The 23,378-nt window shown below is 37.0% G+C and overlaps 1 protein-coding gene across 1 annotated transcript in view; it reads right to left on the bottom strand.

Annotated features, from left to right (window-relative positions):
• The window catches only part of BABAM2 (BRISC and BRCA1 A complex member 2), a 408,503-nt gene that overhangs the window by 366,651 nt on the left and 18,474 nt on the right, over positions 1-23,378 (bottom strand). The window lies entirely within an intron of this gene.

Genomic DNA, 23,378 nt, shown 5'->3' with positions numbered 1-23,378 from the left:
ATGTTCTTTGTTCTTTACACAGATTTACTTTGTAAGCTATCTCTCATGATCTTCTGAGTCATAACTTCAACTGTGTAACAGCAATATTGGCTTCATAAATTAATGAAATATTAATATGAAGTCAGTTGAGGAAGTTGTATGTCTTCATTTAGTCAAAAAAATAAGCAAAGCTTTTCATTGGTAGAGTAAGAAGGCTAATTTTTTTCATAACTCCAAAACTGCCTATGAAACATTTCTGAAAAAGAACCTACATAAGTGGTTTAAGGGAAGGAAGCACTGTTGGAACAAATGTACCACTTCCCTAGATGGCCACTGTGAAAGGCAACCGGCATTTGAAACTAAATTTGAGAAGTGCTGACTCTAAAAACACTAAATCAGAGCTCATATTAGATTTACTATTACTTTTTTCCCAAAACTCTGTGAATGTGAAAGAGAAAAGCAGACAGAAACTTTAATGTATTTATAAACCAGACTGAGTGACTGAGGGCGCACACATACACACACACACACCAGGTCTAGTATCCCTCTTTATCTTTAGGGGCCAATAAAAACATTAGTTTATAAACTAAACAACAAAACTGCACTGGTAATTACAGAGGAACTTACTTTAATTTTTTTTACAAGTTTTAAGATCACAGTCTCCTTTACCCTTCAACATAAAAAATTCTTTGGGGCACATTTTATTAAAGGTACTAAAATATCTCCCTTATAGTATCATCTTTTCTAGCCTACAACATAATAGTTCTTTGAAAACACTTATGGAAAACACTTAAACACTAACATTATAAAATATGAAGTATAATCTAATGACAGAAATGACTCTACAAGCAACACTAAGAATTTTTTTCTCTTACATGATATTCAACAATGTTTTTAACTAATTTAACAAATAAGCATACAATCAAGTGTCTTTGGAGGCTTGAAGATCAAATCACCTACATCACTTAATGACTGAAGTAATTAATAGTCCAGGAAATCCTCAAGATTAATCTGATTCTAATTTGAATAAACTCATCCTTCTACAATGTGAATTAAATTTTGAAATAATTACAGTCACTGTGGTGCCACACTTTATATTATTCACTTTATGCTTAAACCAGGACTAGGAAGGTGTCTTTGTGCTCTGCCCTTTCACCTTCCTCCCTTCCTACTTGAATGGCTGGTTCCAGCCACCTCAGGGCATAAAAAAATACATTTCTCCATCTGAGTGATTCACTCCCTGATTCTTTTCACTTAGATAAGACTGACTGAACATTGTCCCACGTCTTAAGAATACAGGGTGGACAAGATAGACAAGAGCTACAGTCTCATGATACTTAAATGCTGGCAAGGGAAGGAGAAATGATAAAATTAAAAAAAGAGAGAGAGAGAGAGAGACAAATGTACAAAGATAGTTTAAGATTGCTAAATGTAATGAAGAAAATAAAACAGGGAGCTGCAATAAAACAGGAGCCACACGATGCTGAAAGACTGGGAAAGACCCTTGGAGGTGGTGAAATCTGAAACCTGAATAATGCAAAGGGGCCAACCATGCACAGTTTTGGTGAAGAGCATTCCAGGCAGAGGAAACAGCTGGTGCAAAGGCGTGAAGGCAGGAACAAGTTGGGTATTTCTGGGGGAAGGGATCTTGCTAAGTCTGGGCAATGCAGCTAGAGCAGAGTGACTGTGGGAGATCAGAACAGCAAAAGATCAGGACAAGAGATATACAAGGGACAGACCACGCAGAGCCACAGAAGCAGTGGCGATTAATTCAGGTTTTATTCTGAGTACAAAGGAGGGTTTTAGGAAGAGTATTATTATCTGAGTCTAAGTTTTTAAAAGATTATCCAGTATATTGTATGGATAGGGGATTGTGACAAGGTAAAACAGAAACCAGGAAACCAGAGACAAATCCATTACAGGCAAGAAAGATGCTGGACCCTTGGACTGGGGAAAGAGAGTGGTGATGGAGATGAGAGGATTTACTGAACAGGGACACTAGGAGAGAAGCAAGCTGAGGGAGAAGGGAAGTGAAGAGCTGAAAGTGTCAGCTGACAGCCAATTCTTCCTGGAAACAGAGGCAGATCAGTGGGAGGGCCAGCCATTCTATAAGAGCCACTAAAGCAGCACACACACAAAAACAGAAGATAGAAGAAAAACTCATCAAAAAAGAGCCCTGTCTGTTGTTGGAAAGATCACTTACTGAAGTGGGGATGGTGGCAGGGGTAACAGTCCTCAAGCAGGACTATACACAGGTTACATCAGCTAACCTCCAGTTAACTGCAGGGCTTCTGTCTGGCTGAGAGGTATACACAAATTTGGGGCCAAGAACCAAACTGTTCAAGGGAGCAGAGAAGAAAGGCTAAGCTGGTCTCTCTCTCCTAAACAGCACTCAGCTTCTCCTCCAAGGAAACGTTGAGCAAATTATTTAAAAAATCTTGTTATGCTGTCTTCCGTATGTCTTAGGATAAATAGCTTGATGGGAAACAAGCCAATGTCATCTTACCTAATGGTTCGTTTAAGATTAAACTGTTTTCCCTTTTTAAATTACCTTAGTCTAAAACTGGTTTTGGTCATGTTATTTAACTTACTGTGAAATTTCAAATCATACATAAGGAGGCCAATAGTTTTTCAATTAATAAAAAAAAGGTTTGGGCTAAAAAATACTGAAAAACACAGATGAAAAGAAAGGTTCCACGTATGGAAAAGAAAGATCTAAGTGTGCTTATGTCTATGTACAAAAACAGATTTCAAAAAGAGCATCACCAAAACGTAGTAGGATTTGGGGTGATCCTTAGAACTTTCTTCAATGACCTTCTGCATTGTTTTGATTAATAATGAACATGAACTATTCTACAATTAAATATTTTAAAGCTAAACATATTCTTTTATATTTTGACTCAGGAAACTTGGCTATGATGGCTTGATTTATCTGTTTCTTCTAAAGTGCTTCACTCCTTTTCAAAAGGAAATAAGGCAGGGTGATTTACCGATGAACAGTCTTCAAATGAGATGTATGAAACTCTTTATATTATGATATCACAAAACATGACATTTCTAATATTTATTACCTCTCACAGTTTCTTACATGTCAGGGTTTAGGAATGGCTTGGCAGGGCAACTCTGGTGTAAGATCTCCCATGAAGTTGCGGTCAAATGCAGTAACAGAGAACTAATACAGTATGCAGGTTCATTCTCCTAGAAAGGCATTTCCTTACCCAAGTATGAAAAAGCTAGTAAGTAAGAAGCTACTAGCTTCATTAAAATTATAGTTGCATAATGGCAACTTCCTCTAACATAGTTAGATCTAAGGTTTAAAAAGACCAGTATCTTTTAACAATAAAATAATTTTTAATGACTTAGAAATTGTTGACAATTCAAATGTAACTTCAAATTTGCCTTTCAACTATATTTTTGTTTTCTTATGTTTTTTTCATTTTTGGCCACACCAAGTGGAGGCTTGTGGGATCTTAGTTCTCTGACTGGGAATTGAACCCATGCCCTCAGCAATGAAAGTATATTGGCCTAACCACTGGACCATCGGGGGATTCTCTCTCAACTATATTTCTTGAGTGTTGACTACACATCAAACAGTGTGCTAGATGCTGGGAATACAGCAATGACAAGAACAAAAAGACATTATCTTACCACTACAACACAAAAAGGGTTTGGCGATGAACCATGCTCTAAAAATGTATCTTCCACTAAATTCTAACTACCTCATTATACTGGGGATTCACTATTTTAAAGTTTAACAGGTAAGAAAACAAAGGGTGTTGAGCTCCCTTTTAAAAAGATTATCCATATGGGAATTCCCAAGTGACGCTTCAGTTCAGTTCAGTTCAGTCACTCAGTCATATCCAACTCTTTGTGACCCCATGGACTGCAGCACGCCAGGCCTCCCTGTCCATCACCAACTCCTGGAGTTTACTCAAACTCATGTCCATTGAGTCAGTGATGCCATCTAACCATCTCATCCTCTGTCGTCCCCTTCTCCTCCTGCCTTCAATTTTACCCAGCATAAGGGTCTTTTCAAATGAGTCAGCTCTTTGCATCAGGTGGTCAAAGTATTGGAGTTTCAGGTTCAACGTCAGTCCTTCAATGAATATTCAGACTGATTTCCTTTAGGATGGACTGGTTGGATCTCCTTGCAGTCCAAGGGACTCGCAAGAGTCTTCTCCAACACCACAGTTCAAAAGCATCAGTTCTTCTGCACTCAGCTTTCTTTATAGTCCAACTCTCACATCCATACATGACTACTAGAAAAACCACAGCCTTGACTAGACAGACTTTTGTTGACAAAGTTAATGTCTCTGCTTTTTAATATGCTGTCTAGGTTGGTCATAACTTTCCTTCCAAGAAGCAAGTGTCTTTTAATGTCATGGCTGCAGTCACCATCTGCAGTGATTTTGGAGCCCCCAAAAATAAAGTCTGACACTGTTTCCACTGTTTCCCCATCTACTTGCCATGAAGTGATGAGACTGGATGCCATGATCTTAGTTTTCTGAACATTGAGCTTTAAGCCAACTTTTTCACTCTCCTCTTTCACTTTCATCAAGAGGCTCTTTAGTTCTTCTTCACTTTCTGCCATAAGGGTGGTGTCATCTGTATATCTGAGGTTATCAATATTTCTCCCAGCAATCTTGATTCCAGCTTGTGCTTCCTCCAGCCCAGCGCTTTTCATGACGTACTCTGCATATGTTAAATAAGCAGGGTGACAATATACAGCCTTGACGTACTATTTGGAACCAGTTTGGAACCAGTCTGTTGTTCCATGTCCAGTTCTAACTGTTGTTTCCTGACCTGCATACAGATTTCTCAAGAGGCAGGTAAGGTGGTCTGGTATTCCCATCTCTTTCAGAATTTTCCACAGTTTATTGTGATCCACACAGTCAAAGGCTTTGGCATAGTCAATAAAGCAGAAATAGATGTTATTCTAGAACTCTGTTGCTTTTCAATGATCCAGCGGAAGTTGGCAATTTGATCTCTGGTTCCTCTGCCTTTTCTAAAACTAGCTTGAACATCTGGAAGTTCATGGTTCACGTATCGCTGAAGCCTGGCTTGGAGAATTTTGAGCATTACTTTACTAGCGTGTTAGATGCCATGATCTTAGTTTTCTGAATGTTGAGCTTTAAGCCAACTTTTTCACTCTCCTCTTTCACTTTCATCAAGAGGCTCTTTAGTTCTTCACTTTCTGCCATAAGGGTGGTGTCATCTGCATATCTGAGGTTATTGATATTTCTCCCGGCAATCTTGATTCCAGCTTGTGCTTCATCCAGCCAGCGTTTCCCATGATGTACTCTGAGAAAGAGAAGGTTCCTTTCAAGTTAACATCAAATCAGGCAGTTTATTCTGGTACCTTATTAAGAACTTGGAGCCAACCACTGACGTGATAAAATGCTAAGCATAATAACCTTCTCAAACTATTATCCCTATAATCTCCTATTTCCCATCTAATCACATGACTCGCAATATTATCTTTGATCTATTTTCTAATTGCAGTTTGTTTTTCCTTCCAGTTCTAAGATTCTTGGTGCCAAGAACTGCTTTACCATTTTCAAAATGTCTCAGTACAGCAATCCAGCACAGTGCTAAGAACTCAGCACTGATGACTGAAATCATCAACTAAACTCAAAAATTGTCATTTTATAGATGACAACAGATTGGAAACCACTTCCAAGGCACTCTAGTCACATCTTAGTCTCCCTGACCTAAGCATCTTTAAATCATCTCTAATCTTCAGAATCCAGCAGCATTTATGTCCAGGACATGGAGAGTCCAACAACTATGCACGGAGGTAAAGGTTTGCTGAATGAAAGGTTTGCGTAAAACTTGATTCCCAGTCTAGTGCTCTTTTCCTGCAAGAACCAATGATCTAACTGGAATTGGGAAGCCATTCTCATCCTCACCTCTGAGAAAGTTAAAAGTAACTATTCATGGAAGGTACGCCCTTTGAAGAATTGTCCATGCAACTCAGAATTTAAAGTCATAACCTAAAATTACTCTATTTTCAAAATAAATAATTAACAATAGCAGCTAACATTTATTAGGCATTTACTGTGCAAAGGGCACTAAGTTCTTTAATTAAACTATTTAAGCCCACAGCAACTTTTCAGCAATAGGTGCTATTATTGTCTCCATTTTACAGATGAGGAAACTGAGGCAAATAGAAGCTATGTAACTTGCTAGTAAGTGACAGAGCTGGGATCCAAGCCCAGGATGTCTAGCTCCAAGGCCCATTTTCTTTTATGTTTTAAGGCCCATTTTCTTAACCACCAAACTAAATCATCTCTCAATAATTAAAGAGAAAACCATCAGAATTAGTGAAAAATGTGAATTATAACTCTTCTCAACAAATGTATTTGATTAAATCTGTGCTGCAGTGCTGACACTCTTGATTTGTTCAGCAAAGTCTTTAAATAATAGTGAAATGTAAATTGAGATTTGAATCCTTTTTAAATCATTACTTGTTCCTAATTACTGAGATCATACTCAAATTAGGAGTGTCTCACTATAAAGAAGAAAAGGTAGGCAATTTCCCAACACTTTACACGATCTGAGTAACAGCCAAGAATTAATCTTGATTTATCAAAGTTAAATGAAGATATTCTACAACCTTTAAGACATCAGCATTTTTAAGAAAATGCAAAATATATGCTTTCCAGTTTAAAGCTAAACCTATTACTTGACATACTTTCTGGAAAAAAATAATGACAAACCATTTCTATTCTTCAAGCCACCTAAAAAGAACAAAGTAGATGAGTCTAGGGTTCCTTCCCTGAGTATACGTCAGTTTCCTTTACCCTATTAATTCACTATTTGGCATGTTCTCCTACATAGCTTCCTGTTTTCTTGATAATGACGTGTGTGCTTAACCAACAATATTTAACATTAGCTAAGAAGGAAGTCTTCAGCTTTGGCAACCTAAAATACCAGGTGAGTATGAAGCAAAAACAGGCTCAAAGACCAATAACTGCATTTTAAATAACTATTAAGTCATAAATTAGAGTGAATTATTGTGAGTTGATATTCAGCACATTTTCATTTTACAGAGTTAATTTTCTCTGAATTAATTCTAACATCAAAAATTCCACTCAGACTAAAGCACTTTCAAAATTATAATGGTTTCCAGACTGAAATTCAGCAGTAAAGAAGCTAGAAGGCTGAAGTAGGATATCTTAACAGCTATCTAAATAATCTATAAAATGAGCATTTTATCTGTGGAGGTATCTGAACTTCTGATTCACAGAATCTTTCACCTTCAGTCTTGGAAGGAAATTATGGTGCAACAAGTTGACTACATCAAAACCCACTAGGGCAAGTCTTAGGCCTTTCTACAAGAAGACTCATGAATTAAAATTGGTAAAATAAAGCAGCAAAATCACACTGAGGTAGATGTTTCAGTGATTATCCAGAAGACTGGAACTACCCACTTGATGACATATGATGTTCCTGATATACCAAGTACATCCTCTACAACTCTAAAGTCTAAACCCTATTTCTAAACCCTACTAGAAAGTGAGGGATTTAATTCGTAGCATAGGAATCCAAAATGCCATTACCAAAATAAGTGACTCAGCCCAGAATGTTTTAAAAATTATAAAATTAAAATATTCAAAAATATGTGTTTGCCAGTTCATGTGGCATCAACTGTTATTCTCAGTTTCTCTGCTATATCTCCATTTACAAATGAGAGGTTTCAACTCTACTTCAGAGTGAGGAGTATTTTTAAATCTTAGTAGGTGTTCTATAGCAAAAATGTGGTTTACATTATAATATCATTTCAGTAGGAACGATGGGCTCAAATACTATTTTTAACAGTTAAGTAGGCAAGGGGAAATCCTTTAACTTTTTGAGATAGATGCTTAGCTCATTACTGTTCAACCTTTCTTCTTTTCTAATATATGCATTTAATTCACTCTGTTAACAGAACAGAAAAGAAAATTAAGAGGATTATCTCAATAAGTTCAGGATAAGTGTTTGATAAAATTAAATATCCATTCATGATTCTTCAGACTCTTTGAAAACAAGGATAAAAAAGAAACTTCTTTAATATGGTAAAGACCATCTATAAAAAACTTACAGCAACATCATACTACTAACAAAATGTTAAATTTTTCCCTTCCAGACGAAGAATGAAACAAGGATATCCTTTGTTACCACTTTTACTTAACATTGAAATTGAAATCCTGGCTAGTACAAAGTTTGCAGTATGAGGAAATAAGGGTATAAACATTGGAAAGGAAGAAATAAAACTATACTTATTTGTAGGTAATATGACCTTATGTAGAAAGTATTTTAAATTCTTCACATCTATCACTGGAAATGACATTCAAGTTTAGCAAAGCTGCTAGACAAAGGACACACATAAAATCAACCGTACACTGTATATGTATATTGATATACCATCAACAGTCAGTTAAAAAGTAAAAACTTTTAGAAAGATGTCATTAAAAATAACATCAAACAATCAAATATATAGAAATAAATGTCACAAAAGGTGCACAAGAGCACTATATAGAAAAGCTATTATTAAGAAGAAAATAAAGAAAACCAAAAAAAAAAAAAAGAACATAGATACCACGTTCACAAATTAAAAGAAACGTAATGAGAAGACAACAGTTCTTAAGTTGATTTGGAACCTGAATGGCACAATCTAAAATGTAAATGGAATATTAAGAACTAAGAATAGACCAGATTCTCTTGAGGAAGAAAAACTTGAAAGAGTTATTTATAATAGCCAAAATGTGGAAACAATCCAAGTGTTCATCAACTGATGAATGGATAAACAAAATGTAGTCTACACACATAATGGAATGTTATTCAGTAGCCTTAAGAAGGAAAGAAATTTTGACACATGCTACAATATGGATTAACCTTGAAAATGCTTCACCAAGTGAAACAAGCCAGCCATAAGAGGTCAAATACTTATATGAGGTACACAGAGTAGTCAAATTCAAAGAGACGGAAAAGAGAATGATGGTTGCCAGGGGCTGAGGGAAGAAGGGAAAGAGTGTTTACTGGGTACAGGGTTGTAGTTTTGCTAGATGAAAAAGTTATAGAGATGGATGGTGACCATGACCGCACAACAACATGAATATACTTAATGCTACTGAACGTAAACTTAAAATGATTAAAATGGTAAATTTTGTGTGATATTTTACCACAATAAGAAAAACACTCAGTAGGAGAACCTGCTCTATTGGCTATCAAAAATTACTATAAATCATTAAAGTATTGATATTGGTACAAAGATAGACAAAAAGAACAGAGAAACAGAAGAGAGAGTCCAGAGAAAGACCCTCACATACCTGAACACTTGATTTCTGACAAAGGTAGCTCTACACAGAAGTGAGGAAAGAAAACTGTTTTCAATAAATGATGCTGGGTCAGCTGGACATATTGATACTTATAGTGAAAAATACGAAACTCAATGCCTGTCCTCATAACATTCCACAAAAATCAAGTTCAAGTGGATTGAAACTCTGAATGTAAAAAAAAAAAAAAAAGAAAAATATTTTTAGAAGATAACCTGGGATGGAGGGAGATACTGGAAGAATATCTTCAAAACTTGGGGTGAAAAAACAAGGACCTACTCTAAAGCACAGGGAACTTCGCTCAATGTCATGTGGCAGTCTGTATAGGAGGTGAGTTTGGGGGAGAATGGATACATGTATATGCATGGCTGAGTTCCTTTGCTTATCCATCCAAAACTATTACAACATTGTTAACCAGCTATATTCCAACACAAAATTAAAACCTTTAAAAAAAGAACCTGGGGTGAACAAAAATTCCCCAAAAGCACTAACTATAAAAGAAAAGATGGGTAAATAGGATCACATTAATATTATTACAGATCTGTTCATCAAAAAACACCATTAAGGGAGTGAAGGTGGTGCGAGTGACAAAGAACCTGCCTGCCAATGCAGGAGACATAAGAGATGTGGGTTCAATCCCTGGGTCTGGAAGAGCCCCTGGAGGAGGGCATGGGAACCCACTCCAGTATTCTTGCCTAGAGAATCCCATGGACAGAGGAGTCTGGTGGGCTACAGTCCATAAAGTCGCAAAGAGTTGGACATGACTGAAGCGACTTAGCACACACATAAGGCAGTGAAAGACAACCCTCAGAGGGGGAAATGATATCTACAACATACAAAATTGATTAAAGCTCATATTCAGAATATATAATATATATAATATGTATATAGTGTATATATATGTATATAATATATATACATCTGTATAGTCAGTAAGAAAAAGGCAACTAAGTTAGTAGATCCAAAGGGGCACTTCATAAAAGGGGATCCAAATGGTCAATAAACATATGAAAATGTGCTTAACTGAGTTAGTCACCAGGAAAATACAACTTAAACCCACAATAAGTTACCACAACACACCCATCAGGGTAGTTAAAATTAAAATCTCAACCAAGTACTGACAAGGATGAAGACAAACGAGAATTCTTATACTCTGCTGGCAGAAGTATAAATTGGTACAGCCACTTTGAAAAACCACTGGATAGTATTTATTAAAGCTAAATATATATATATATATATAACCCTATGATCTAGCAATTTTACTTCTAAAATGATCCCAATTGATATGTGTACATATACCTCACCAAAGAATTTGTTGTTTAGTCACTAAGTTGTGTCCAACTCTTTTGTGACACCATGGACTGTAGCCCACCAGGCTCCTTTGTCCATGGGATTTCCCAGGCAAGAATATTGAAGTTCCTTTTGAAGGAAATATTGAAGGAAATATTGAAGGAAATATTGCCATTTCCTTCTCCAGGGGATCTTCCCAACCCAACGATTGAACCTATATCTCCTATACTGGCAGGTAGATTCTTTACCATTGAGCCACCAGGTAAGCCCTCACCAAAGAATACAAAAATGTCAATAACAGCATCAATCTTTGAAAACAGCCCCAAACTGAACAACTAAACTAGAATTTCAAACTGAACAACCATATAAATGCCTATTAGCTATAGGATGTGCTTAGTCCCTCAGTCATGTCCAAGCCTTTGAGACCCCATGGACTGTAGCTCACCAGGCTCCCCTGTCCATGGCATTCTCCAGGCAAGAATACTGGAGTTGATTGCCATGCCTTCCTCCAGGGGATCTTCCCAACCCAGGGATCAAACACAGGTCTCCCACATTGCATGCAGATTCTTCCCTGTCCAAGAATACTGGAGTGGGTAGCCTATCCCTTCTCCAGGGCATCTTCCCGACCCAGGAATTGAACCAGGATCTCCTGCATTGCAGGCAGATTCTTCACCAGCTGAGCTACCAGGGAAGCTAGGAAGACAAATTAGGATATAATCATCAAAAGAAATATTATATGGCAATAAAATAAATAAACCATACCTACATGCAACAAGGTGGATAAATCTCACAAACATATTGCTTAAAGAGAGAATACATACTGTGTGTTTCCATTTATTTGAAGTTCAAAACCAGAAAAAAAAAACTAAGTGTTTGTACACTGATAAAAATAGCACAAAGAAAGCAGAAAGTGATGACTACAAAAGTCAGAACAGTGGTCTACCAGTGAGGGAAGAATGGGGTGATGACTGGGAAGAGGCACATACGGAGTTTCCGGGGCATTGCCAAACACTTTATTTCTTGATCTGGGTAGTGGTAATTCAGATGTTCATGTTTTAATATTCATTAAGTTGTAAGAATATGTTTTAAGCTATCTATGGTTTAACAAGCCCTCCAGGAGACTCTAATGCACACTCAGTTTGACCACTGCTATGAATGGGTACCATGTCTAGGCTTAGTACTGATCACAGTAATCTGAGCTGGATTTTCTGTTGTCAGTGGATCAACACAGCCACCTGCATATGCAACTTGACATTTTCCTTTCCCATGATACCAAATCATTTTGAAATAGTTTATTTTCATAATCTTCATCTCCTCTTTAATTGAATTTTTCTTAACTCTTATGGAGCCAGAAAGTTTTCTAAAAATTTGCAACTGGGAATACAAATTTCTTTACTCCAAATCAAATTATAAGTATTGTTGAACATGAATATAAAGTGTTACACCTGGGACTCTCCTCTTGGTCCAGTGGTTAAGACACCATGCTTCTGCTGCAAGGGGGTGCAGGTTTGACCCCTAGTAGGGAAACTAAGATCCTGCATTTTGCACAGCACAGCCAAAAACAATTTTTCAATTATATAAATTATATTTACAGTAACGCTTATTCCATTTTATATCATTTTTTAATTTTTACTTTATATTGGAGTATAGTTGATTTATAATGTATTGTTAGTTTCAGGTATTTTCTTTTAGATTCTTTCCCACAGAGGTTATTACAGAATACAGAGTAGAGTTCCCTGTGCTGTATAATAGGTCTTGTTGATCATCTATTTTATATATAGTAATGGATATATCATTCTTTTTTATATTTGCTTTATAATATACAAGCATGCTTTATAATTAAATAAACTTGCATGTATTAGGGGTTCATAATCAAATTATCTGAGGTGCATGATTGAACAAGATCACTGCTGTAAGTTACAGAAAGGAGTCTCTCTCCTCAAGAACCTTGAACTGTAATCAGAAGACAAAAATCAAATCTGTGAAAGTCAAACAAGGCACAACTTAAATAACAACTCAAGACAACAATAGATACAAGTCACAAAGCAATTAACATGATTAATTGCCAAATTAGTGGTTAAAGAAAATAAACACAATAGAAGCTGAGAGAGCAGAGAAACCACTTTCAGCAGAAGTAATCAAAGAAGGTTCACTGGAATATAACTGGCCTCAAAGAATAAGTTGGGTCTGATCAAGACAGAGGAAGGAAAAATATCTACCAGCAAGTGTCCTTAATAAGGCAAAACCAAAAACACAGATAGTCTGCTAGAAAAAAAGCTCTATAATGAACTAAAGTACATTAAACCTTTGATCCCTTAGTGCTCAGCAGCATACCTGACAACACACAGGAGGTACCTGATAGCTACTGCATACATAGTACAGGTGAGCAAGGGGAGCCAGAGATGACAAGCACACTCCAAGGTCATCTCAAAGTCAAAATAAGTTACATAAATGTCCTGGACAGATTCTTATTCCAACTGTGGGAATGCCGTTAATTCTTACACTAAAAAAAAAAAAAAAAATTGCATAAGAAATCCCCAGGGACAAGGCCAACTGACATACTACTCCTTTACATTTAATGTTTTACACAACATATATTTAGAAAAAGCAGTTTTTACACTAAATACTTTTAATTTGTTCAATAAAAATACTCCTATAATAGTTTTATGCCACCATTTTCAATCCTTGACCCCAAAAATGCCCTAAATGGATGTATTCCCTATTCTCGGAACTCTGCTTTATATTCTATATCATTTATATCCTACGTATCTAGATCTCAATCTCAATTCCTGCTCCTTACAAGAAAGGACTGGAGAGTGTTTATCTTGGCAGGCTCCAGTGGTTCAGGCTTCAGTGGTTCTCAAGGGAATGAACTAACAGAGCCTTGATCTTTCTCTTACTGATTTTTCATGATACTAGTTTTATTTATGTTTGTATCTCCACAGTGCCTCACACTTACTAGCTGCTCAATATATGCTTTTCTAATAAAAAATAAATAAATATGAGTGAACATGAACAGTGCAAAGGGAGGGTACAGTAAAGAACAGATAGAAAACTGGCAGGGGGTAGAACAGGACAGAAAGAAGAAAAAACAACAAGCAAAAAGTAGAAGAGTGAACTGCAGTGGAGACAGACAACAAGGTAGAGATAAAAATGGAGGCTAGAATGGGAGAGCAGAGAAGAAGGGAAGTGGGAGAATTAATAGATTCTGCAGTGTCATTAAAGGATTCCCACTACTGTTGGTGAGAGGTACTTTCTATAGATGAAAGAAAAAAAATTTTTAATTCTCAAATTCTTCTAAGTGATTATGAAAAGACTTAGTAATATTAATATAAGTGTATCAAGAACTACAGGGCAATGGGATAAACACACCATCCATGTATTTTAGGTTGTTAGATTGTTTTAGAGGATTTTTTCCTTAGATTGCCATCTGGGTTATAACAGTTAAACACCATGAATTGTAAAGCCTTGTGTGAGTTAAACAGTCTGTCTCTTCCTCAATTTCCTCATCTGTAAAATGGGGATGATAGTCACTCCATGGAGTTGTTATGAGGATCCACTGACATGATACAGATAAAGTACTTAGAACAGATTCTGGCACAGAATAAGTACTCTCCGTTAGAAGTACTGCAAAACAGTTTTGCACAACTGCAAAATCAAAAATATGGAGAAGGAAAGACTATTTCAAACATTATTTTCATTAAAGCCTTAATTTCACTTGGGCAATAATTTTTAGAATTTAAAGCAACCACCAAAAAAACCTTCAGTGTACCCCCTCACCTCATTACTATGCCTTCTTTAATCTACAGACAAAAGTTATCAGAAGTGGTCCCACTGTGCAGAGACTGAATCAGAGCAGGGAAATGATTTCCCCAGGTGCCAATTCAAATGGAGCCCAGGATGCCCCTCGGGTTGCACAGCAGGGCCCACGGCAAAACAAAGAGTATCAGCTGGAAAATCTAAGTGGTGGCAGAGCCAGAAGAGACGGGAAGCAGCCCTCAGAGAGAGGCAAGGAGTAAAGACCAGAGACATTCACACGTTTCTGACACACAGTAAGAAACTTACATGTCACCACTTTATACCACCACCCAGTACACACACATGTGCTGAGTATTTATGTACACATACAAGTGTACACAAGTGTACATTAAGTGTCTACATAAATTGAAACATTTTTTTCTATAATACTTAGCTATAATACTACATGAAATGCACTGAAATTTTTTATTCAATTCTATCCTATTTGATATTTTTTAAAATGTGGATCAAGACCCACTAACATGATTTTATAACACACCAATGTATTACCACTTACCAATGGTGTGCTACCAAAGCTCTATCCAAAACAACTTCCAAGAATGTAGCTTCCAGAAAAATGAAAACAACAGCACTACACTACACAGCAGTCAAAGCTATCCATAAAAAAAGTCGCTCAGTTCTAGGTGTTACACTTTAAGAAGCAGACAGATTAACTGGACCACTTTTCGAAAAGCCAACAAGAATGGTAAAAGGACACAAATCATTTGGTATAAGCAAAGGCTATATGCCAGTCTACAGAAGAAAAAAATACAAAACATGACAGCTACCTCCCTTTACTCAAAGTGCTATCACATGGAGGACTGATTAAGTTTGTTCCATACTGTGTCAATAAGCAGAAGTGACACAAAAGCACTTTCTAACAGCACAGGTGCCCAATGAGTGGCCTTGGGTCTCAGGAGTTTCCTTGTGACTGGAGATACTCAGGCACAGTCTGAGTAGGTATTTAGCAAGGAAGCATCAGGAGGGGCTAATAGATCACATGGTAGCGGTTAGGGTTTAATGCCTCCAATCCTGAAATTCTGTAACTCCAGACTAAAGTAATGTTAAACTATAATATGACTTCAAAAGCCAACACCAGTTCTTTATTAAGTTTTTTTTTTTTTTGGCGGGGGGCAGGGGGATATAGCTGCTTTATAATGTTATGTAAGTTTCTGCTGTACAACAAAGTGAATCAGCTATATGTATACATACAGCCCCTCCCTATTAGACCTCCCTCCCTGCCCCCTATACCACCCACCAAGGGCATTACAGAGCACGGCTCTGTGCTATATAGCTCAGCTCCCTGTGCTATGCAGCAGGATCCCACCAGCCACCTGTTTTACACATGGCAGTGCACAGGCACCAACCCCAATCTCCCAGTTCATGTCCCTCTCCTCCCCATTTTCCACATCTGCGTCTCTATTTCTGCCCGGCAAATACTTTCATCTGTACCATTTTTCTAGATTCCACATGTATGCATTAATATATGATATTTGTTTTTCTCTTTACAACTATATTAAGTTTTTATAAAGAAATGAATTCTACCATGAACTACATTAAACAAACTTGAAATGGCAAATGTTAACATTTTAACAAAAAACAGGCTAAACATCGACTAAATGTGCCTAGTCCAGTCAATAAAAACCTTTATCAGTTACAAGGAGAGAAAAACCGAATTACCACCCAAGTCACTGGCATAGTGTTAAGATGTTTACCAACTTAGAAAATATAAATCTACACATAGCTTTAACAGGCAAAAAGCAAAATAATAATAATAATCTTTAAAATGTACAGAAATAAAGAAGGTTTCCCAAAAAAGAACTGTATTGTAAACATTTTCTCCTTACTCAAAAGTCATGCTTCTTTGGTCTATATGCAGAAAACATAAATAAAGTAAGGATGCTCTCAGTTTTCACTGACCTACTAATTGAAAACTTTAGTAATTTTGAGAGAAGTCTGCATTCTTACAACCTTCTACCATATTTTTCTACTGTATTTGTTTAAAAAGGAAAAAAATTATCTCAGATTACCCCATGTGTAGCTAGCAATTACTTATCACTAGTGTACCGCTGTCTCACCACTCAGAATTCTGAAAAGGCCAGCTCTTAGACTGTTAGAATGCAGAAACCCCCTGAACAGTGATACTCAAAGTGAGACCCATGGACCAGTACTAGACTACAAACTATTACTAATCCATGATGAGACAAGAACAGATACTGACAGTAAGAATTTGGAAAATTTTATAGCAATTTACAAGTGCAGTTTTAAGTCTGGTGAGTTTAACATAAAAAAGCCATGCCTTGTATTTCATGTGTCTTTTTTAATTTCATTTTTTGACTAATTCCTTTTTATTATATTTTATAAAAGTAGGACTTGGTGACAGACTGGAAGCTTTTTAAAACTCTAGTCCTTCACCAAAGACAACTAAGAAACATTTAGCTAAATATCCTTTATTTAAATGCTGAAGGTCTTTGATTATAAAGATAAACTGCTTTCCTTTGAAGTCTCCCAGTCCCTCCACTCACTTTGGTTTTCCCACTATAGTAACAAACACTATTAATTTATTCCTTGCCAAGTGTTCTTTTGATATCCCTACTAAATTGACAGTAATATCAATATAGCTCACTGCTTATAATTTATCATCAGATTATCTATCTGACTGCTCAGAATTTGTAACACTACCTCGTTTGTATCCAGATGTAGTTCCAACATGTTCTTGGATTCATTCCTTTTAAAAAGATATTAAGTAATTTGAGATCCAGTTTGAAGGGGATCACCCAATCTTACAATAAGACTGCTGGCAGAATCTGTGGCAGCAAGCCACAATGTTTTAGAAAAGTCTAAAGAAAGTATCGCTCAAGTCTAAACCCTAAGCCTCCACACCTGAAGTAGTGGCCTGCTGCATCCTGAACTCATGTAAAGATCTGATATCTCTGCAATTCTGTCAATCTACCTGGACTCTCAATTCTCCATTTGAATTATTTTGGTCCCCAGAACTCTTTTCTGACTTACATGTTCTTTTATTTCTTACACAAATAAGTACAAAGATGGATATAATACATATATAGTCTCCCTTAATGGAGAAGGAAATGACAACCCACTTCAGTATTCTTGTCTGGGAAATCCCATTGACAGAGGAGCCTGGTGGGCTACAGTCCATTGGGTCACAAAAGAGTCAGACTTGACTTAGTGACTAAACAACAATAACAACAAGTCCCCCCTTAAATCCAGTTCCCCTTTCCAAGATTTCAGTTACCAATGGTCAAAGTCCAAAGGAATTAATGGGAAATTCCAAAAATAAACGAGTCATAAGTTTTAAGTTTCATGTCCTTTCTGAGTAGCAGGATGAAATTTTCGGTCATCCCATAAGGAATCCCCAACCATCAATGCAGTCTGCTCCTGACATCAGTCACTGATATCGTCAGGATTCAATGATCCAGAATCACCCGAAGCAGATGATTCTCCTTCTGACAAATGGTCAGGTCGTAAGTAGCTAACACCAAGTCACAATTCCTATGTTATTCACCTCAATTCACCTAAGTCATGCAGGCATTTTATCATCTCACATCATCCTAAGAAGCAAAAGGGTACTGACAATATATCCTGAGAGAGACACTGCAGTCACTTAACTTTCAGTTCAGTTCAGTTGCTCAATCGTGTCCGACTCTTTTCGACCCCAGGGACTGCACGTCAAGCCTCCTATCCATCACCAACTCCCAGAGTTTACTCAAACTCATGTCCATTGAGTCAGTGATGTCATCCAACCATCTCATCCTCTGTTGTCCCCTTCTCCCGCCTTCAATCTTTCCCAGTATCAGTGTCTTTTCAAATGAGTCAGTTCTTTACATAAGGTGGCCAAAGTATTGGGAGCTTCAGCTTCAGCATCAATCCTTACAATGAATATTCAGGACTGATTTCCTTTAGGATCTCCTTGCAGTCCAAGGGACTCTCAAGAGTCTTCTCCAACACCACAGTTCAAAAGCATCAACTTTTTACAGTATATTTTATAATTGTGTGTGTTTGTTAGTTGCTCAATTGTGTCCGACTCTTTGCGAGTCCATGGACTGTAGCCTACCAGGCTCCTCTGTCCATGGAATTCTCCAGGCAAAAATACTGGAGTGGGTTGCCATGCCCTTCTCCAGGGGATAATTCCAGACGCAGGGATTCAACCCAGGTCTCCTGCATTGCAGGCAGATTACTGTTTCAGGTACTCAGGAAGCCCCATTGTTATAACTAGTCTATTTTATTATTGTTGTTAACCTCTATTGTGACTAATTTATAAATTAAACTTTATCATAAATATGTGTGTAGAGAAAGAAAACCATATATGTAGAGTTCAGTACTATCTGTAGTTTCAGGGGTTTCTGGAACGTATCTCCCATGGATAAAGTGAGGAGAGGAGGGCAACTGCTGTAGTTATAAAAATCTGCCAATAACAAACAATTCCCAAAGATATTTTTATTATACAAAAATATGATCAATACTACTCTGAGGAAAAGTTGAATAAATACACAAGGCTGTACTATAAGAAATTATTCCAGAATTCCAATAATTACATACTTTTAGTTAAGATTTGCAATATCACTTAAGCTTCCAACTGTTCAATAACCTGAATAATGGAAAAAAGAAAAAAAAAAAAAGAACTACGAAGGAGTCTGAGATTTAGGTCAAAGAATGAACCAGTGACAGTATTAATAAAAAAAACTACATGTTTTTAAGTTCTGCTCCAGGTTCTACTATAAAATTGTATTATCTTCCCATAGTCTTTTTGATTTGTAGACATCTACAAACTCTTGTCAAATTATCTAAAATGCTGAGAGCTAGCTCATTTGTAGTAACTTATTGCCTAGAAAATGTTATTTCAGACAGCTTTTTCTAAATAACTTCAAATACTGACCTCTTTCTGATGTTTAAGTTTTAGTCTCAACTGTCTAACAATTTCTAAAATCTGCCCAGTAAATGGGTTTTGTTAGTGTCATATATAAAGATGTCTCACAAATGAAGATGGCCAAAACACCCATTCCACAGCATACTCTATTAATAAGTGATTCTTACCTTTTTCTGGCCAATGCTTTCCTAAAAAATAAATAAAATCTGATAAATAAGACTTGGAATCCAGTCCTATCCTCCACCACTTATCAGCTAAGTAACCCTGAATGAGTTGCTTAACCTCTCTGAGACTTATGTCCTCACATGTTTTTAAAAATATATACGCATAAATTTTAAGGGATGATTATAAAAACATTCCTCATGGATTTACTGAAGACAAAGAAAGCCAATGAAAAGAGAGCTTTATACTATTCACAAATGCTAAATACATTTATTGCCCATTTCTTTATGATAAAAGACAGGCAGATATACAGAAAAATATTGTCTATTTAGAGCTCTGAATCCACTGTTCAATTCACAATAAAACAAATTTTATACTCTTTCCAGGAATACTATTGAAAGTCCTGTCATTATTACAATATAAAATATATACTCACACAATGAATCTTGATGATAAACCTACACTGGGAAAAGCACAAAGTGAAAAATACGCTTTTTCTAGAATTTCATTCTTCCTCAAGTTCCATTTCTTCTATCTTCTATCCCAATGTCTGTCTTTTCTCCTAATACTAAGATAAATACCTCCTGCTACTGTCTCATCCCACTGGGGTCCTACAGCAGAAACTGTTCTTAAGCCAAATCTACCTTTTTTTAAAATAAATACAAGTAAAAATTTTTACTATAAAAAAACTATAATAATATGGAAATGAAAGTACCAAGAATCCCTTCACTTTTCACACTCCTTCCCTTTCCTAAGTTAAACACTGAAAAAAGTTTGCTTAATATCCTTCCAAATCTTCCTCTGTACACTTAGAAATTCAGAGGTATACATATGGGCTTCCCTGAAGGCTCAGCAGTAAAGAATCCGCCTCCAATGCAGGAGACCCAGGTTCAATGCCTGGGTCAGGAAAATCCCCTGGAGAGGGTATGGCAACCCATGCCAGTACACTCTTGCCTGGAGAACTGCATGGACAGAGGAGCCTGGTGGACTACAGTCCATAGGGTCGCATAGAGTCGGACACAACTGAGCAACTTAAGATGCACACATGTATGCAGGTATACACAGTCCTATAGTACCTGTTTACACACACATGCAGGTAACACAGTCATACAGTACCTGTTATGCTGTAGACTGACACTCAACCTACTTGGCATTCAGTCCTGATCAACATTCCTTTAGTGGCACTTTGGCAGTACAGGCAATACTTCCCAGAGGTAAGCCACTGAGATTACTCCACTCACAGCAGTTTCTTAGAGCTTCAACAAGTATTTACCGAGTGCCTACTTTGTGCCATCTGCAACGTTTTAAGTTTTGAACAAAACAGGCATGGTGCCTGCCCTCATAGAGCTAAAAATCTGGCAAGACATAGCATTAAATAATCAGCTGTGCATATAATTTCAAGTGGCAGTAAGTGCTAAAATAACATGTTATAAGAGAACACAGCCAAGAGATCTAATTCAGATAGGGGCTGGGGGACTCCTCTGAAACTAAAAAAAAAGCTGCACTCAAAATAAATCTGAAACATTACAAAAATCAGACAATTGGTAATGGGAAAGAATGATCCAGAAAAAGGAAGCAGGTGAGCAAAAGCCCCACCTGGAAAAGGATCTGGGGCCTTCTGGAAACATAGAGGTCAGTGAAGCTCAGGGAAGGGAACAAGGAGGAAAGCAACACAAGATAAGGCAGAACAGGGGAGAGGAGCCCAACCACATGGCAAATCAATGAGCATTTGGAGATTTTATTCTAAGAGCAAAGGGAAGCTGTTCAATAATTCTGAATGAGTCACAGGATCTATTTTTTTATTTTTAACTTAAAATAAATTGATTAGAATTACAGAAAAGACCTAGAGCACTTATGAAGAGACTAGTTAGATATGAGTTGACACTGACAATGTAGATGGAGGGAAATGGGTAGACTGGAAATCAAAGAGCCTCTGAGAAGAGTTGATGAGACTAAAAAGAGATGCATTTCAAGAGGGAGGGGGCATTTGTATACCTATGGCTGATTCATGTTGATGTATGGCAAACCAACACAATATTATAAACCAATTATCCTACAAATAAAAATAACTTAAAAATTAAAAAAAAAAAAAACTCCTTGAAAAAAATAAAAAAGAAGTAAAGTAACCTTGAAGTCCATACTCAAGGTTGGGTCAGGAGTCTGTTTCAGTAGCTCCCTTTACATAGGAGCCCCTCTTAATGTCTGGATACTGGCCTCTGGTTTTCTTCACCCTTTCTTCTCTCTGATCTTTCCCTCTCTCAATTTTATCTCCCCATATCGTCCTTCTGCCTCCTTTCCATCCCTTCTTTTTTCCCTCCATAACCTCCTTCCTTATTTAGATACAATATGAAATGGAAATCATTTTTAAATATCTATTCTACTTAGTGAACAGTTCTTAATTTAAAATCTGCAGGATTCAAACATGTTTATATACATTCACCGTAAGGCATGTACCAGAATGTCTACATCAGCACTATTCACAAAAGACAAAAACTAGGAGCTTGCCTGGTGGCACGGTGGTAAAGAATCCGCCTGCCAACACAGGAGACACAGGTTCGATTCCTGGTTCGGGAAGATCCCACATGCGGCAGAGCAACTAAGCCTGAGCGCCACAACTACTGAACCTGTGCTCTGGAGACTGGGAGCCACAACTACTGAGGCCAATAGCGCTAGAGCCTGTGCTCCACAACGAGAGGCCACTGCAAAGAGAAGCCCATACACAGCAAATAGGGAGCGCCCCCGGTCACTGTAACTAGAGAAAAGCCTATGTCGCAAGGAAGACCCAGCAGAGCCAAAAATTAAATAAATTCTTTTAAAAAAGACAGAAACCAAGAGCTACCCAAATATCCTCCAACAGCCAAAAAGATAAACTGGTGTGTTCAAATAATGGAATACTCCTTGCTCAGCCAAGAGAATCAATATATCCACCACAATGTAGAATCTTACAAACATAAGGTTGAACAAAAGAAACCAGACACAAAATAGTGTCTTGTGGAATATAAATCCTACTTACACCAAAATTTTTTTTAAAAAAAAGCACAACTAATCTATGCTTTTAGAGGGCAGGATAGTAGTTGTGTGTGTGATGGGGAAGGAAGAGCACCAGGAGGATGTATAAGGAGCTGGTAACGTTCCATTTTGGGGGCTGCTGATTACACAAATGTGTTCAGTTTGTGAAAATTCAGTTATATTCACATTTGATTAAGTGTAGTCTTCTGAATGTATTCTATACTTCAATAAAATTTTTTTTAAATCAATGAGCTTAAAACTTTAATGTCCAGGGGAAGCAAGCAGTAGCAACAACTAGCCACTTTTTTGATCCATGATGCCCTTATGGATCATTAGAACCTCAAGGTCCTAATAACTTACTTTGTTTACCCCAGGAAACAACTGTGATATGGCTCTGAACCTGGAACCATGAAATCTACTCTCAGATTCCCAGCTTTATACTTAATGCTCCTCTACTGGGCTGGGTCCTACTCTAGACACTGAGGACATAGCTGTGATGCCAGAGGAGAAGCCTGCCTTCTCTGAGGCAACAAATACATGTGTGTGTGTGTGTATATTTATTTCAAGTATATGTGTGTGTGAGTGTGTGTGTGAGTGTGTGTGTGTGTGTGTGTGTGTATATATATATATATATATATGCTTGAAATTAGCAAAAAGCCAGATCCTGTAATGGAGAAAAACAGGCGAGACCTGCTCTTGATGGTATCATCTATCTAGATGACCCTGAACAAGTCACTTAACTTACTTGAATATTAGTTACCTCATTTGCCTTAAGAGATTATTATAAGGATCAAATGTGATAATATCTTTCAAAGCACTTATAATGATAGCATTATTAATGATAACAGCTCTTATCAAATTATTGCCCTTACTGCTCAATATAAGAGGGCTTCCCTGGTGGCTCAGATGGTAAACAATCTGCCTGTAATGCAGGA

The sequence above is a fragment of the Giraffa tippelskirchi genome, chromosome 4 (assembly GCF_054371585.1).
Source record: "Giraffa tippelskirchi isolate mGirTip1 chromosome 4, T2T-mGirTip1v1.2.pri, whole genome shotgun sequence".
In the NCBI taxonomy this organism is placed as follows: domain Eukaryota; kingdom Metazoa; phylum Chordata; class Mammalia; order Artiodactyla; family Giraffidae; genus Giraffa; species Giraffa tippelskirchi.
This window is presented reverse-complemented; position numbering and strand designations above follow the sequence as displayed.